Consider the following 15,040-nt stretch of genomic DNA (forward strand, 5'->3'; position numbering starts at 1 on the left):
GCTAGACTTTAATGAAATATTTTCCTTTATAAGAGTTGCTGTTGTTTTAAAAACTTAGTAACCTTATCTCTCTCTCTCTCTCTCTCTCTCTCTCTCTCTCTCTCTCTCTCTCTCTCTCACACACACACACACACACACACACACACACACACATGCACACACTTTGCTGCCCACACCACAACCCTATTCATTCAACTCCTTTAATTGGAACAACCACAAACTTATGTTTCAGCATTACCCTGGCTTGCTCAGTGGGTTTTTTTTTTTATCTAAAATATCAGTTATGTTCTCCCCCCATATTTTTATAATAAGTATGATAAACAGCAACATTTTTGCTTTTCTTTCCATAGATGTCTTGCATCTTTCACACTAAAAAATTGATTCATCCATAAAAGTGTGTTTTAAAATATTTAAAAAAGATATTTACACTTTAAGTCAACTCTCCACCTTCCTTCTGTGTTTACTCAGAAGCTGAATGGATCAGAGATAAACACATTTTGTTTAATTTTTACTTTATAAAGATATCTTTATATTGAAAATGGATTCTTTTCTCACACATTTATATCCTAATTATGATTTCCCTTCTTTCTAATCCTCCCAGTTCTTTCTCACATTCCGTCCTCTCTAGATTCAATCTCTTTGTCTCTTATTAGAAGCAAATAGACTGCTAAAGATAAATAAACATGAAAAATGCAATGTAATATGAAACAAAAACTATCATATCAAAACTTGACACAAGAGCCCCACAGAAGAAAAAAAATTCTAAAAGCAGGCATAAAAGTCAGGACTCACTTATTCTCAAAGTCAGGAATCCCACAAAAGTACCAACATAATTGCTATAGTATATACTTAGAGTACGTGGAGCAGATCCACATGGGTGATGCATTGTGTACTTCAGTAATACTACATTCTGTAATTGTACAACCGTTTCTTTATCCATTCTTCTGTTAAGGGGCATCAAGATCGATTCCAGTTTCTTATGATTATTTATAAAGTCTCAGTGAATGTGGTTGAGAAATTGTCTTTGTGGTAGGATAGAATGTCGTTTGAATACATGCCCAAAATTCTGTAACTAGGTTTTGAAGCAGATTGAATCACAGCTCTCTGCAGAACCACCATACTGATTCTTTATAGTGGCTGTACAAGTTTGCACTCCCACCACTGATGGACAAGAATTCCCCTTGCTCCACATCATCAGAAGGATGAGTTGGCACTCATACAATTTCAGGTTATGGATATCTATAGCTGACAAATGATTTCCAATACACTTCTTGGCTACATATAATATATACATTCACTTTCATAGTTATTGAGTATCAGGACAGGATAAGCTCGGAATGAATATTGTAATAATCTTTGCTCTTTGTTTTAGTTTTCTCACAATAGGAAGCATGGGATTGCTTTTCTCTTGCCTTCCACTTCTCAGAAACATGTTCTCCTACAATGACACTCTTCCAAATGCCAGAACTTTATACCATTGCCTTACTGTTACTATTGCTTTAGGTTACTATTGCCTTAGGTTTTCTTTTACTGTTTATTAATATATATATATATATATATATATATATATCAATTCAAACTTTTGTGAGCCTTATGGTGAAATTTATATACAATGTCCTGTAAGGAGTCCTAGAAAATTCATTGATTCACCAAGCTAGCATTCAGTAAAACCAGTCTTTAGTCTTATATCAGACTTTTTGTGGGGTGAATATTCATTCACACTTCCCTGGCAAAAATCAGGCACCAAAGTTGATGGCATTTAGATTGTAAACTAGACAGTCCTCTTCATCAAACCTATATGTGGCCTTCTCTGTGCATGGAAAGTATCTTCGTTCTTCATAACAAATGTAACATCAACAACTAGACATGTCATTTACAAAGTCGATAAACCATAAATTGATTTTGTTAGAGGATGTATGTTGGCATTTTTGTCACAAACTCATTTAGTATCACAGGGCACATCTGCCAGGGGACAAATATATATATTTCCTTCCAAATGGCATTTATTCCCTGTGTAGCAATGAATATCATTAATATTAGTAAGAAAATCATAGTCTAAGGATTTTATCAGGAGATTTTCCTTATCACATGTTTTATCTTTCATCTTATTAATAAGTTAAACTACAAATTTTAATAAGAGAAATAGTGAGTGTGTGTGTATACATGCCCATGTGTATACATATATATGTGAGCTTAAGTGTATGTTCTGAAAATTTAAGGAAAGTATTCCTTTTTAGAAATTAAAGGCAATCCACGTGAAAGTATTGTGAGAAAAATGAATGAAAGTTAAATTTTGCAGCCAGCCCATAGAATCCTTACTGCAATTTGTTTTGCAATGTCAAGGATGCAAACACACACAAAACACTCAGCACATTTTATTTTTCTATGGGTTTGTTTAGAAACACTATTTTTTCTCTTTTCATATGTGGATACAACATATAAAAGTAAGGAACAATAATTCATAAATGATATTTCCAGTTTCTCTTAGTTCTCATAATAGCTTTTATCTTTCTATTCAAGGACAACTTGCCTTCAGAGATAATTACAGGAACACACTTAGTCCTACAATTTCAATTTTTTTTCTAAGTGAGTGATTTGCTTATTTGCTCAGTTGTCTTTTTGGACGAGGCTTTGTTTTTTTAATTTTAAGCTTTTTGAAGGTTTCATAAATGTTTTATTTTACATTGAGGTAGGAAATGTGATAAAAATATTTAAAATTCTATACTTTATTGGTGAATTTATGCCCTGAAAAAACATCTGCTGTCATTATGATTCAATTAATTTTCACATGTATCTGAAAATAAACATAATTTTCCACTATAACTGAGACTCAATGACTTCTTAATTTACTCTGCCCTCTAATTCTTTGCTATGGTATCTTCAAATAATTCTAAATTCTATGTGATGTTACATTTTCTTCAACAGGATTTTTTTAAATTTTTTTTTATTAACTTGAGTATTTCTTATTTACATTTCGAGTGTTATTCCCTTTCCGGGTTTACGGGCCAACATCCCCCTAACCCTTCCCCCTTCCCTTCTTTATGGGTGTTCCCCTCCCCATCCTACCCCATTGCCGCCCTCCCCCCAAAAATCACGTTCACTGGGGGTTCAGTCTTAGCAGGACCCAGAGCTTTCCCTTCCACTGGTGATCTTACTAGGATATTCATTGCTACCTATGAGGTTGGAGCCCAGGGTCAGTCCATGTATAGTCTTTAGGTAGTGGCTTAGTCCCTGGAAGCTCTGGTTGCTTGGCATTGTTGTACATATGGGGTCTGAGCCCCTTCAAGCTTTCCAGTTCTTTCTCTGATTCCTTCAACGGGGGTCCTGTTCTCAGTTCAGTGGTTTGCTGCTGGCATTCGCCTCTGGATTTGCTGTATTCTGGCTGTGTCTCTCAGGAGAGATCTACATCCGGCTCCTGTCTGCCTGCACCTCTTTGCTTTATCCATCTTGTCTAACTGGGTGGCTGTATATGTATGGATCACATGTGGGGCAGGCTCTAAATCGGTGTTCCTTCTGTCTCTGTTTTAATCTTTGCCTCTCTATTCCCTGCCAAGGCTATTCTTGTTCCCCATTTAAAGAAGGAGAGAAGCATTCACATTTTGATCATCCGTCTTGAGTTTCATGTGTTCTAGGCATCTAGGGTAATTCAAGCATTTGGGCTAATAGCCACTTACCAATGAGTGCATACCATGTGTGTTTTTCTATCATTGGGTTACCTCACTCAGGATGATATTTTCCAGTTCCAACCATTTGCCTACGAATTTCATAAAGTCATTGTTTTTGACAGCTGAGTAATATTCCATTGTGTAAATGTACCACATTTTCTGTATCCATTCCTCTGTTGAAGGGCATCTGGGTTCTTTCCAGCTTCTGGCTATTATAAATAAGGCTGCAATGAACATAGTGGAGCACGTGTCTTTTTTATGTGTTGGGGCATCTTTTGGGTATATGCCCAAGAGAGGTATAGTTGGATCCTCAGGCAGTTCAATGTCCAATTTTCTGAGGAACCTCCAGACTGATTTCCAGAATGGTTGTACCATTCTGCAATTCCACCAACAATGGAGGAGTGTTCCTCTTTCTCCACATCCTCGCCAGCATCAGCTGTCACTGGGGTTTTACTCTTAGCCATTCTCACTGGTGTGTGGTGAAATCTCAGGGTTGTTTTGATTTGCATTTCCCTGATGACTAAAGATGTTGAACATTTCTTTAGGTGTTTCTCAGCCATTCAGCATTCCTCAGCTGTGAATTCTTTGTTTAGCTCTGAATCCCATTTTTTAATAGGGTTATTTGTCTCCCTGCGGTCTAACTTCTTGAGTTCTTTGTATATTTTGGATATAAGGCCTCTATCTGTTGTAGGATTGGTAAAGATCTTTTTCCAATCTGTTGGTTGCCGTTTTGACCTAACCACAGTGTCCTTTGCCTTACCGAAGCTTTGTAGTTTTATGAGATCCCATTTGTTGATTCTTGATCTTAGAGCATAAGCCATTGGTGTTTTGTTCAGGAAATTTTTTCCAGTGCCCATGTGTTCGAGATGCTTCCCCACCTCTTATTCTATTAGTTTGAGTGTATCTGGTTTGAGTGGAGGTTCTTGATGCACTTGGACTTAAGCATTGTACAGAGTGATAAGCATGGATCAATCTGCATTCTTCTACATGTTGACCTCCAGTTGAACCAGCACCATTTGCTGAAAATGCTATCTTTTTTCCATTGGATGGATTTGGCTCCTTTGTCAAAAATCAAGTGCCCATAGGTGTGTGGGTTCATTTCTGGGTCTTCAATTCTGTTCCATTGGTCTATCTGTCTGTCTCTGTACCAATACCATGCAGTTTTTATCACTATGGCTCTGTTCTACTGCTTGAGTTCAGGGATAGTGATATCAGCTCTGAGTTTGACTATTTCCTGCCTTCTACTCCTCCTGGGTGTATTTCCTTCTTTTTTGTTCTAGAGCTTTTAGGTGTGCTGTCAAGCTGCTAACATATGCTCTTTCCTGTTTCTTTCTGCAGGCACTCAGCGCTATGAGTTTTCCTCTTAGCACAGCTTTCATTGTGTCCCATAAGTTTGGGTATGTTGTACCTTCATTTTCATTAAATTCTAAAAAGTCTTTAATTTCTTTCTTTATTTCTTCCTTGAACAGGTTATCATTGAGTAGAGCATTGTTCAATTTCCACGTATATGTGGGCATTCTTCCCTTATTGTTATTGAAGACCAGTTTTAGGCCGTGGTGGTCCGATAGCACGCATGGGATTATTTCTATCTTTCTGTACCTGTTGAGGCCCGTTTTTTGACCAATTATATGGTCAATTTTGGAGAAAGTACCATGAGGAGCTGAGAAGAAGGTATATCCTTTTGCTTTAGGATAGAATGTTCTATAACTATCTGTTAAGTCCATTTGGCTCATGACTTCACTTAGTCTGTCTACGTCTCTGTTTAATTTCTGTTTCCATGATCTGTCCATTGATGAGAGTGGGGTGTTGAAATCTCCTACTATTATTGTGTGAGGTGCAATGTTTGTTTTGAGGTTTAGTAAGGTTTCTTTTACGTATGTAGGTGCCCTTGTATTTGGGGCATAGATATTTAGGATTGAGAGTTCATCTTGGTGGATTTTTCCTTTGATGAATATGAAGTGACATTCCTTATCTTTTTTGATGACTTTTAGTGAAAATTGATTTTATTTGATATTAGAATGGCTACTCCAGCTTGCTTCTTCCGACTATTTGCTTGGAAAGTTGTTTTCCAGCCTTTCACTCTGAGGTAGTAACTGTCTTTGTCTCTTAGGTGTGTTTCCTGTAGGCAGCAGAATGCAGGGTCCTCGTTGCGTATCCAGTTTGTTAATCTATGTCTTTTTATTAGCCATTCGTGTTTTGTTCAGGAAATGTTTTCCAGTGTCCATGTGTTCGAGATGCTTCCCTAGTTTTTCTTCTATTAGTTTGAGTGTATCTGGTTTGATGTGGAGGTCCTTGATCCACTTGGACTTAAGCTTTGTACAGGGTGATAAGCATGGACCGATTTGCATTCTTCTACATGTTGACATCCAGTTGAACCAGCACCATTTGCTGAAAATGCTATCTATTTTCCATTTGATGGTTTTGGCTCCTTTGACAAAAATCAAGTGCCCATAGGTGTGTGGGTTCATTTCTCGGTCTTCAATTCTGTTCCATTGGTCTATCTGTCTGTCTCTGTACCACTACCAAGCAGTTTTTATCAGTATTGCTCTGAAATAAGGCTTGAGTTAAGGGATAGTGATTTCCCCTGAAGTTCTTTTATTGTTGAGGATAGTTTTAGCTATCCTGAGTTTTTTGTTATTCCAGATGAATTTGCAAATTGTTCTGTCTAACTCTTTGAAGAAATGGGTTGGAATTTTGATGGGGATTGCATTGAATCTGTAGATCACTTTTGGTAAAATGGCCATTTTTACTATATTAATCTGGCCCATCCATGAACATCAGGGTTTTTTCCATCTTCTGAGATCTTCAATTTCTTTCTTCATATGCTTGAAGTTCTTATCATACAGATCTTTCACTTGCTTGGTTAAAGTCACACCGAGGTATTTTATATTATTTGGGTCTATTATGGAGGGTGTCGTTTCCCTAATTTCTTTCTCAGCTTGTTTCTCTTTTGTGTAGAGGAAGGCTACTGATTTATTTGAGTTAATTTTATACCTAGCCACTTTGCTGAAGTTGTTTATCAGCTTTAGTAGTTCTCTGGTGGAACTTTTGGGATCACTTAAATATACTATCATATCATCTGCAAATAGTGATATTTTGACTTCTTCTTTTCCGATCTGTATCCCTTGACCTCCTTTTTGTTGTCTGATTGCTCTGGCTAGAACTTCAAGAACTATATTGAATAAGTAGTGAGAGAGTGGGCAGCCTTGTCTAGTTCCTGATTTTAATGGGATTGCTTCAAGTTTCTCTCCATTTAGTTTAATGTTAGCAACTGGTTTGCTGTATATGGCTTTTACTATGTTTAGGTATGGGCCTTGAATTCGTATTCTTTCCAGGATTTTTATCATGAAGGGGTGTTGAATTTTGTCAAATGTTTTCTCAGCATCTAATGAAATGATCATGTGGTTTTGTTCTTTCAGTTTGTTTATATAATGGATCACGTTGATGGTTTTCTGTATATTAAACCATCCCTACATGCCTGGGATGAAGCCTACTTGATCATGGTGGATGATTGTTTTGATGTGCTCTTGGATTCGGTTTGCCAGAATTTTATTGAGTTTTTAGCGTCGATATTCATAAGGGAAATTGGTCTGAGGTTCTCTCTCTTTGTTGGGTCTTTGTGTCGTTTAGGTATAAGAGTAATTGTGGCTTCATAGAAGGAATTTGGTAGTGCTCCATCTGTTTCAATTTTGTGGAATAGTTTGAATAATATTGGTATGAGGTCTTCTATGAAGGTCTGATAGAATTCTGCACTAAACCCGTCTGGACCTGGGCTCTTTCTGGTTGGGAGACCTTTAATGACTGCTTCTTAGGAGTTATGGGGTTTTTTAACTGGTTTATCTGTTCCTGAATTAACTTCGGTACCTGGTATCGTCTAGGAAATTGTCCATTTCCTACAGATTTTCAAGTTTTGTTGAATATAGGCTTTTATAGTAAGATCTGATGATTTTTTTGAATTTCCTCTGAATCTGTAGTTATGTCTCCCTTTTCATTTCTGATTTTGTTCATTTGGACACACTCTCTGTGTCCTCTCGTTAGCCTGGCTAAGGGTTTTTCTATCTTGTTGATTTTCTCAAAGAACCAACTTTTGGTTCTGTTGATTCTTTCTATGGCCCTTTTTGTTTCTACTTGGTTGATTTCAGCTCTGAATTTGATTATTTCCTACCTTCTACTCCTCCTGGGTGTATTTCCTTCTTTTTGTTCTAGAGCTTTTAGGTGTGCTGTCAAGCTGCTGACATATGCTCTCTCCTGTTTCTTTCTGCAGGCACTCAGCGCTATGAGTTTTCCTCTTAGCACAGCTTTCATTGTGTCCCATAAGTTTGGGTATGTTGTACCTTCATTTTCATTATATTCTAAGAAGTCTTTAATTTCTTTATTTCTTCCTTGACCAGGTTATCCTTGAGTAGAGCATTGTTCAACTTCCATGTATATGTGGGTGTTTTTCCCTTATTGTTATTGAAGACCAGCTTTAGGCCCTGGTGGTCTGATAGCAAGCATGGGATTATTTCTATCTTTCTGTACCTGTTGAGGCCCGTTTTTGACCAATTATATGGTCAATTTTGGAGAAAGTACCATGAGGAGCTGAGAAGAAGGTATATCCTTTTGCTTTAGGATAGAATGTTCTATAACTATCTGTTAAGTCCATTTGGTTCATGATTTGTCTTTGTTTACTTCTCTGTTTAATTTCTGTTTCCATGATCTGTCCATTGATGAGAGTGGGGTGTTGAAATCTCCTACTATTATTGTGTGAGGTGCAATGTTTGTTTTGAGGTTTAGTAAGGTTTCTTTTACGTATGTAGGTGCCCTTTTATTTGGGGCATAGATATTTAGGATTGAGAGTTCATCTTGGTGGATTTTTCCTTTGATGAATATGAAGTGTCCTTCCTTATCTTTTTTGATGACTTTTAGTTGAAAATTGATTTTATTTGATATTAGAATGGCTACTCCAGCTTGCTTCTTCTGATCATTTGCTTGGAAAGTTGTTTTCCAGCCTTTCACTCTGAGGTAGTAACTGTCTTTGTCTCTGAGGTGTGTTTCAACAGGATTTTGAAATCTCAGATATTTACTAAAACATGAAATTTATGTACCTTGAGTCAGCAATGTAGAAAATAAATTTAAAGTGATTGCACCACATTAAAATTTCAGGTTACCTAAATAGCTTAAGTTAGTGAAGAAGCCTCCAGTTAGTTGGTGGCAGTACATGGTGCAGCCTGGCACTTTTTTTTCTTTTCTTTTTGTTTTGGCAATTGACCTTCTTTTACTAGATAATTTTGTTTACATTTCAACTGTTTATCACATTTCCCCTTTTCCCTCACGAAAGAGACAATCCCATCTCCCCTTCCTCTGGTTCAATAAGGGTATTCTCCCATCCACCCATCCACTCCTTCCCAACTCCCTGCCCTGACATTCCCCTACACTGGGGCATCAAACCTTGACAGGGCCAAGAGTTTCTCCTTCCAGTAATGCTCAACAATGCCATGCTCAACTATATATGTGGCTAGAGACATAGGTTCATCCTTGTGTACTCTCGGGATGGTGGTTTAGTTCCTGGAACCTCTGGGGCACAGGGGAAAATTTCCCAAACAGAACAACAATAGCTCATGCTTTAAGATCAAGAATCAACAAATGGGACCTCATAAACCTGCAAAGCTTCTTCAAGACAAAGTACACTGTCTTTAGGACAAAATGGCAACTAACAGATTGGGAAATGTTCTTTAACAATCCTATATCAGATAGAGGGCTAATATCCAATATATACAAAGACATCAAGAAGTTGGACTCCAAAGAAACAAATAATCCTCTTAAAATTTGGGGTGCAAAGCTAACCAAAGAATTCTCAACTGAGGATTATCAAATGGTCAAGAAGCACTTAAAAAATGTTCAACATCCTTAGTCTTCAGGGAAAATCCCTGTCACTCTTTAGACTAAGACAGGCAGATCTTGGAATTCGAGCGGGCTTGGTTTTCAGAGTTAGTCCAGGACACCCAGAGCTAGGCAGAGAAACCCTGTTGAGTAAAACTAAATTTAAAACACAGGCAAAAGCCAAACCAAAAAGAGCAAAAAGGAAAGAGGAGGATGAGGACAGATGGAGAAGAAAAGAAGAGAAAAAGGAGCAAAACGGGAGGAGGAGGAGGGGTGAGGACGGGGAGAAGGGGAGTGAGGAGAAGGAGGATGATGAAAAGAAAAACAGCTCTAAGCCTGACATCCTGGATGCTATTGTTGTTTGGGCTTTCATGAAATGGGAGGATTAAACAGACTCTCAGGAATTTCACCATGACATCCATATGTGTATCATAGGAGATATATATATGTATCATAGGATATATATATATATATATATATGTAGAAACATTCAGATAAATTTAATACAGTATTTTATTAATTAAAAATATAGTCACTTGAAGCTTATTGCATAATAAATTATGCTGGAACCTACGAAAGAGAGTTAGGTTTCTTTAAGGATGCATTTAGCCCTTGAGATGTTACCCATGCACCAGAAGATGTCCTACACAGAGGGACATACTTATAACACTACATGGACTAAGTGAGATAAAAAAAACTAAACAGTAAACACACACACACATATACATGCAATGTGCATGCACACATATATGCTCACATGCCCAGGCACACACAGACACACAGACACAGACACACACACACACACACACACACACACACACACACACACACACAAACTGGAAAGAAATGACTCTAGAGGGCATAGGGAAAATATCAGGAAGAGGGTTGATTTGACCAAACCATAAAATATGCATGTATAAAATTCTCAAGTCAGAAGAAATTGAAAGGTCAAATAATTAAGTGAGGCTGTTCTTTTTTCTTTCTCTTGAACTCACTCTCTATCCAGTAGTCAATGAGTGGCTAGTATTCAAAAATGACTAAGGACATAACACTTTTTATTTTTGCCATATTAGTTGTAAGCTTCATTGCATATTTTATTTTGGCAAAAGATGAAGCTAAACGTATTTTGACTATTGGAAGTAGCTTAAATAACTTGCCTTTAAGAGGTAAAATGGGCCTGTGCCCAGAGCTGACCAACTCTGACAGCTCTTTGTACCCAAATCCCATGGGGGAGAGAGCTGGACTCTCAGAAGTGTGAACAGTCCTGAGAGCTCAAGGGAGACCGCCACTTCTGCTCACATTCCTGGCCCAAGAGGAACCCTCCTGGAACCCTCTGGACACAGGAACTGAGGAGTAGTCTGGGACAAGATATTTCTGGTTTCCACTTGTGCCCAGAGCTGACCCTGTGTCACAGCTCTCTGTATAGAGATCCTGCTGGAAGAAAGCTGATCTCCAGGAGTCCTGACACACAGGATTACATGAGGGTCAAGCCACTGTCAGAGACAGCAAGACCAGCTACCATCAGAGACCACCAGAAAGCAAGAAGTAAGCACAGGAACCTAAGCAACAGAAACCAAGACTACTTGGCATTACCAGTACTGCCACCACAGCAAATACTAGATATCACAACACACTGAAACATCAAGATTTGGATTTAAAATCATATTTCATGATGATAATAGAGGACTTTAAGGGAACATAAATAATTCCTTTAAGGATTACTGGACAATACAGGTAAACGAGAAGAAGCTATTACAAAGGAAACACAAAAATCCCTTAAATAATTACAGGAAAACACAACCAAACCAGTGAAGAAATTGAACAAAACCATCCAGGATATAAAAATAAAAATAGAAACAATAAAGAAATCACAAGGGGAGACAACAATAGAGATAGAAACCTAGAAAAGAGATCAGGAGTCCTAGACACAAGCATCACAAATAAAATACAAAATATAGAAGAGAGAATATCAGGGGCAGAAGATACCTTAGGAAACATTGACACAATAGTCAAAGAAAACTTAAAAGCAAAAAGGTCCTAACCTAAAACATCCAGGAAATCCATGAAACAATGAGAAGATCGAACCTTAGGATACACAGAAATCCCAGACTAGGCTACTATATTCAGCAAAAATCTCAATAAACATAGATGGAGAAACCAAGATATTCCATGACAAAAACCAAATTTATACATTTTCTTTCCACAAATCCACCCCTATAAAAGATAATATATGGAAAATTCCAACACAAGGAGGGAAACTACACACTAGAAAAAGCAAGAAAGCAATCTCCTTGCAAAGACACCAAAAGAAGAGAGCCACACAAACATAATTCCATCTCTAACATCAAAAATAACAGGAAACAACAATTACTATTCCTTAATATATCTTAACATCAATGGACCCAATTCCCCAATAAAAAGACATAGAATAAGAGACTGGATACATAAAGAGGACCTACCATTTTTCTGCAGGAAAAGATTATAGTCCAGGAAACACCCATTTTCCACTAACAGTGAAAGATAGATGGACAAGCAAGAACTATCATCCAGAACCGAAGTCAGAAGAAAAGATCCTACAGAAGGGAATGATAAGCTGGAGGTTCCTTTTCCAAGACTTGTTCTCAAGGACCTGTTTCTGACTCTCCCTGGGGCATCCCAAGAAACAAGCAGTAGCCATTCTAATATTCAAAAAAAAATTAACATTGAACCAAAAGTTAGCAAAACCTATTAGGAATGACAGTTCATATTCATCAAAGGAAAAATTCACAAAGATGAACTCTAAACAGTGAATATCTATGCTCCAATTGCAAGGGAACCTACATTCATAAAAGAAACCTTACTGAAGCTCAAACCACACATTTCAAGTCACAATTATAGTAGGAGACTTCAACACCCCACTCTCAGCAATGGACTGATCATGGAAGGAGAAACTAAACAGTGACACAGAGAAACTAACAGAAGTTATGAACCAAATGGATTTAACAGATATCTATAAAACTCTTCATCCCAAAACAAAAAAAACATGCCTACATCTCAGCACCTCATGGCAACTTATCCAAAGTTGATCATGTAGTTGGTCACAAAACAGGCCTCAACAGATATAAGAAAATTAAAGTAATCCTATGCAAACCATCAGATCACCAGGGACTAAGGACAGTCTTCAATAACAACAAAAACTACAGAAAGCCCACAAACACATGGATGCTCAACAATGATCTACTCAATGATAACTTTTTCAAGGAAGAAATAAAGAGAGAAATTAAAGATTTTATAGAACTTAATGAAAATGAAGGTACAACATAAGCAAACTTATGTGACAGAAAGAAAGCAGTTTTAAGTGGAAAAACTCATAGTTCTGAGTGCCTCCAAAAAGACACAGGAGAGAGCATACATCAGCAGCTTGACAGCACACCTAAAAGCTCTAGAACAAAAAGAAGCAAATACACCCAGGAGGAGTAGAAGGCAGGAAATAATCAAACTCAGAGCTGAAATCAACCAAGTAAAAACAAAAAAGAACTATATAAAAAAATCAACAAAACCAGGAGCTGGTGCTTTGAGAAAATCAACAAGATAGATATAGCTTAAATAGACTAACCAGAGGGTACAGAGATTGTATCCAAATTAACAACCTCAGGAATAAAAAGAGAGACATAACAAGAGAATCTGAGGAAAGTCAAAAAATCATCAGATTCTACTATAAAAGCCTATATTGCATCAACCTGGAAAATCTGGATGAAATGAACAATTTTTAGACAGAAGCCAGGTACCAAAGTTAAATAAGAATCAGATAAACCATCTAAATAGTCCCATAACTACTAAAAAAAAATAGAAGGAGAAATTAAACGTCTCTGAAGCAAAAAAGCCCAGGACCAAATGTGTTTATTGGAGAATTCTATCAGACCCTCATAGAAAACTAATACCAATACTATCCAATCTATTCCACAAAATAGAAACAGAAGGAACACTGCCAAATTTCTTCTATGATGCCACAATTATTTTTATAAATAAACCATACCGTCCTAAGGCAGAAAGAGAACGTCAGACCAATTTCCTTTCTGAACATTGACACAAAAATGCTCAATAAAATTCTGGCAAACATAAGACAAGAAAACATCAAAACAATCATCTATCATGTTCATATACAGAAATCCATCACCATTATCCACTATATAAACAAACTGAAAGAAAAAAAACATATGATCATCTCATTATATGCTGATTAAGCATTTGACAAAATTCAACACATATTTATGTTAAAAGTCTTGGATAGATCCAGAATTCAAGGCCCATCCCTAACCATAGTAAAAGCAATATACAACAAACCAGTAGCCAACATTAAACTAAATGGAGATAATCTTGAAGCAATCACACTGAAATCAGGAATTAGACAAGGCTTCTCACTATCTCTCTATTAAGTCAATATAGTATTTGAAGTCATAGTCAGAGCAATCAGGCAACAAAAGGATATCAAAGGGGTAAAAATTAGAAAGGAAGAAGTCAAAATATCACTATTTGTAGATGATATGATAGTATATTAAGTGATCTTAAAAGTTCTACTACAGAACTACTTCAGCGAATTGGCTGGATATAAAATTAAATCAAACAAATCAGTAGCCATTTAGAGAATAAACAGGCTGGAAAAGAAATGATACTCTTCACAATAGCCACAAATAATATAAAATATCTTGGTGTGACTCTAACCAAGCTAGTGAAAATCTGTATGACAATTTTTCTAGTCTCTGAAGAAAGAAATTGAAGAAGACCTCAGAAGATGAAAAGATCTCCCATGTTCATGGATTGGCAGAATTAATACAGTACAAATGGGCATCTTGCTAAAAGCAATCTACAGATTCAATGCAACCCTCATTAAAATTCCAATTCAATTCTCCACAGAGTTAGAAAGAGCAATTTGAAAATTCATTTTTAGCAATATTAAATCCAGGATGGTGAAAACTATCCTCAACAATAAAAGAACTTCTAGAGGAATCGCCATCCCTATTCTCAAGCTGTGTTACAGAGAAATAGCGATAAAAAAAAAAAACTGCATGGTATTGGTACAGAGACTGGCAGGTAGATAAATGGAATAGAATTGAAAGAACCCACCCACCTGTGGTTACATGATCTTTGACAAAGGAGCTAAAGTCATCCAGAGGAAAAAAGATAGCATTTTCAAATAATGGTGCTGGTTCAACTGGAGGTCAGCATGTAGAAAAATGCAGATCAATCCATTCTTATCACCGTGTACAAAGCCCAAGTCTAAGCAGATCAAGTACCTCCACATAAAACCAGATAAACTCAATCTAATAGAAGAAAAAATGGGGAAGAGCCTCAAACACATATGCACTGGGGAATTTTTGCTGAATATACACCAATGGTTTATGCTTTAAGAATTGACAAATGGAACCTCATAAAATTACAAAGCTTCTGTAAGGCAAAGAACACTGTCATTAGAACGAAACAGCAACAAAGAGGCTGGGAAAGGATCTTTACCAATGCTCCATCTGATAGAGGGC

The sequence above is a fragment of the Rattus rattus genome, chromosome 10 (assembly GCF_011064425.1).
Source record: "Rattus rattus isolate New Zealand chromosome 10, Rrattus_CSIRO_v1, whole genome shotgun sequence".
NCBI classification, from domain to species: domain Eukaryota; kingdom Metazoa; phylum Chordata; class Mammalia; order Rodentia; family Muridae; genus Rattus; species Rattus rattus.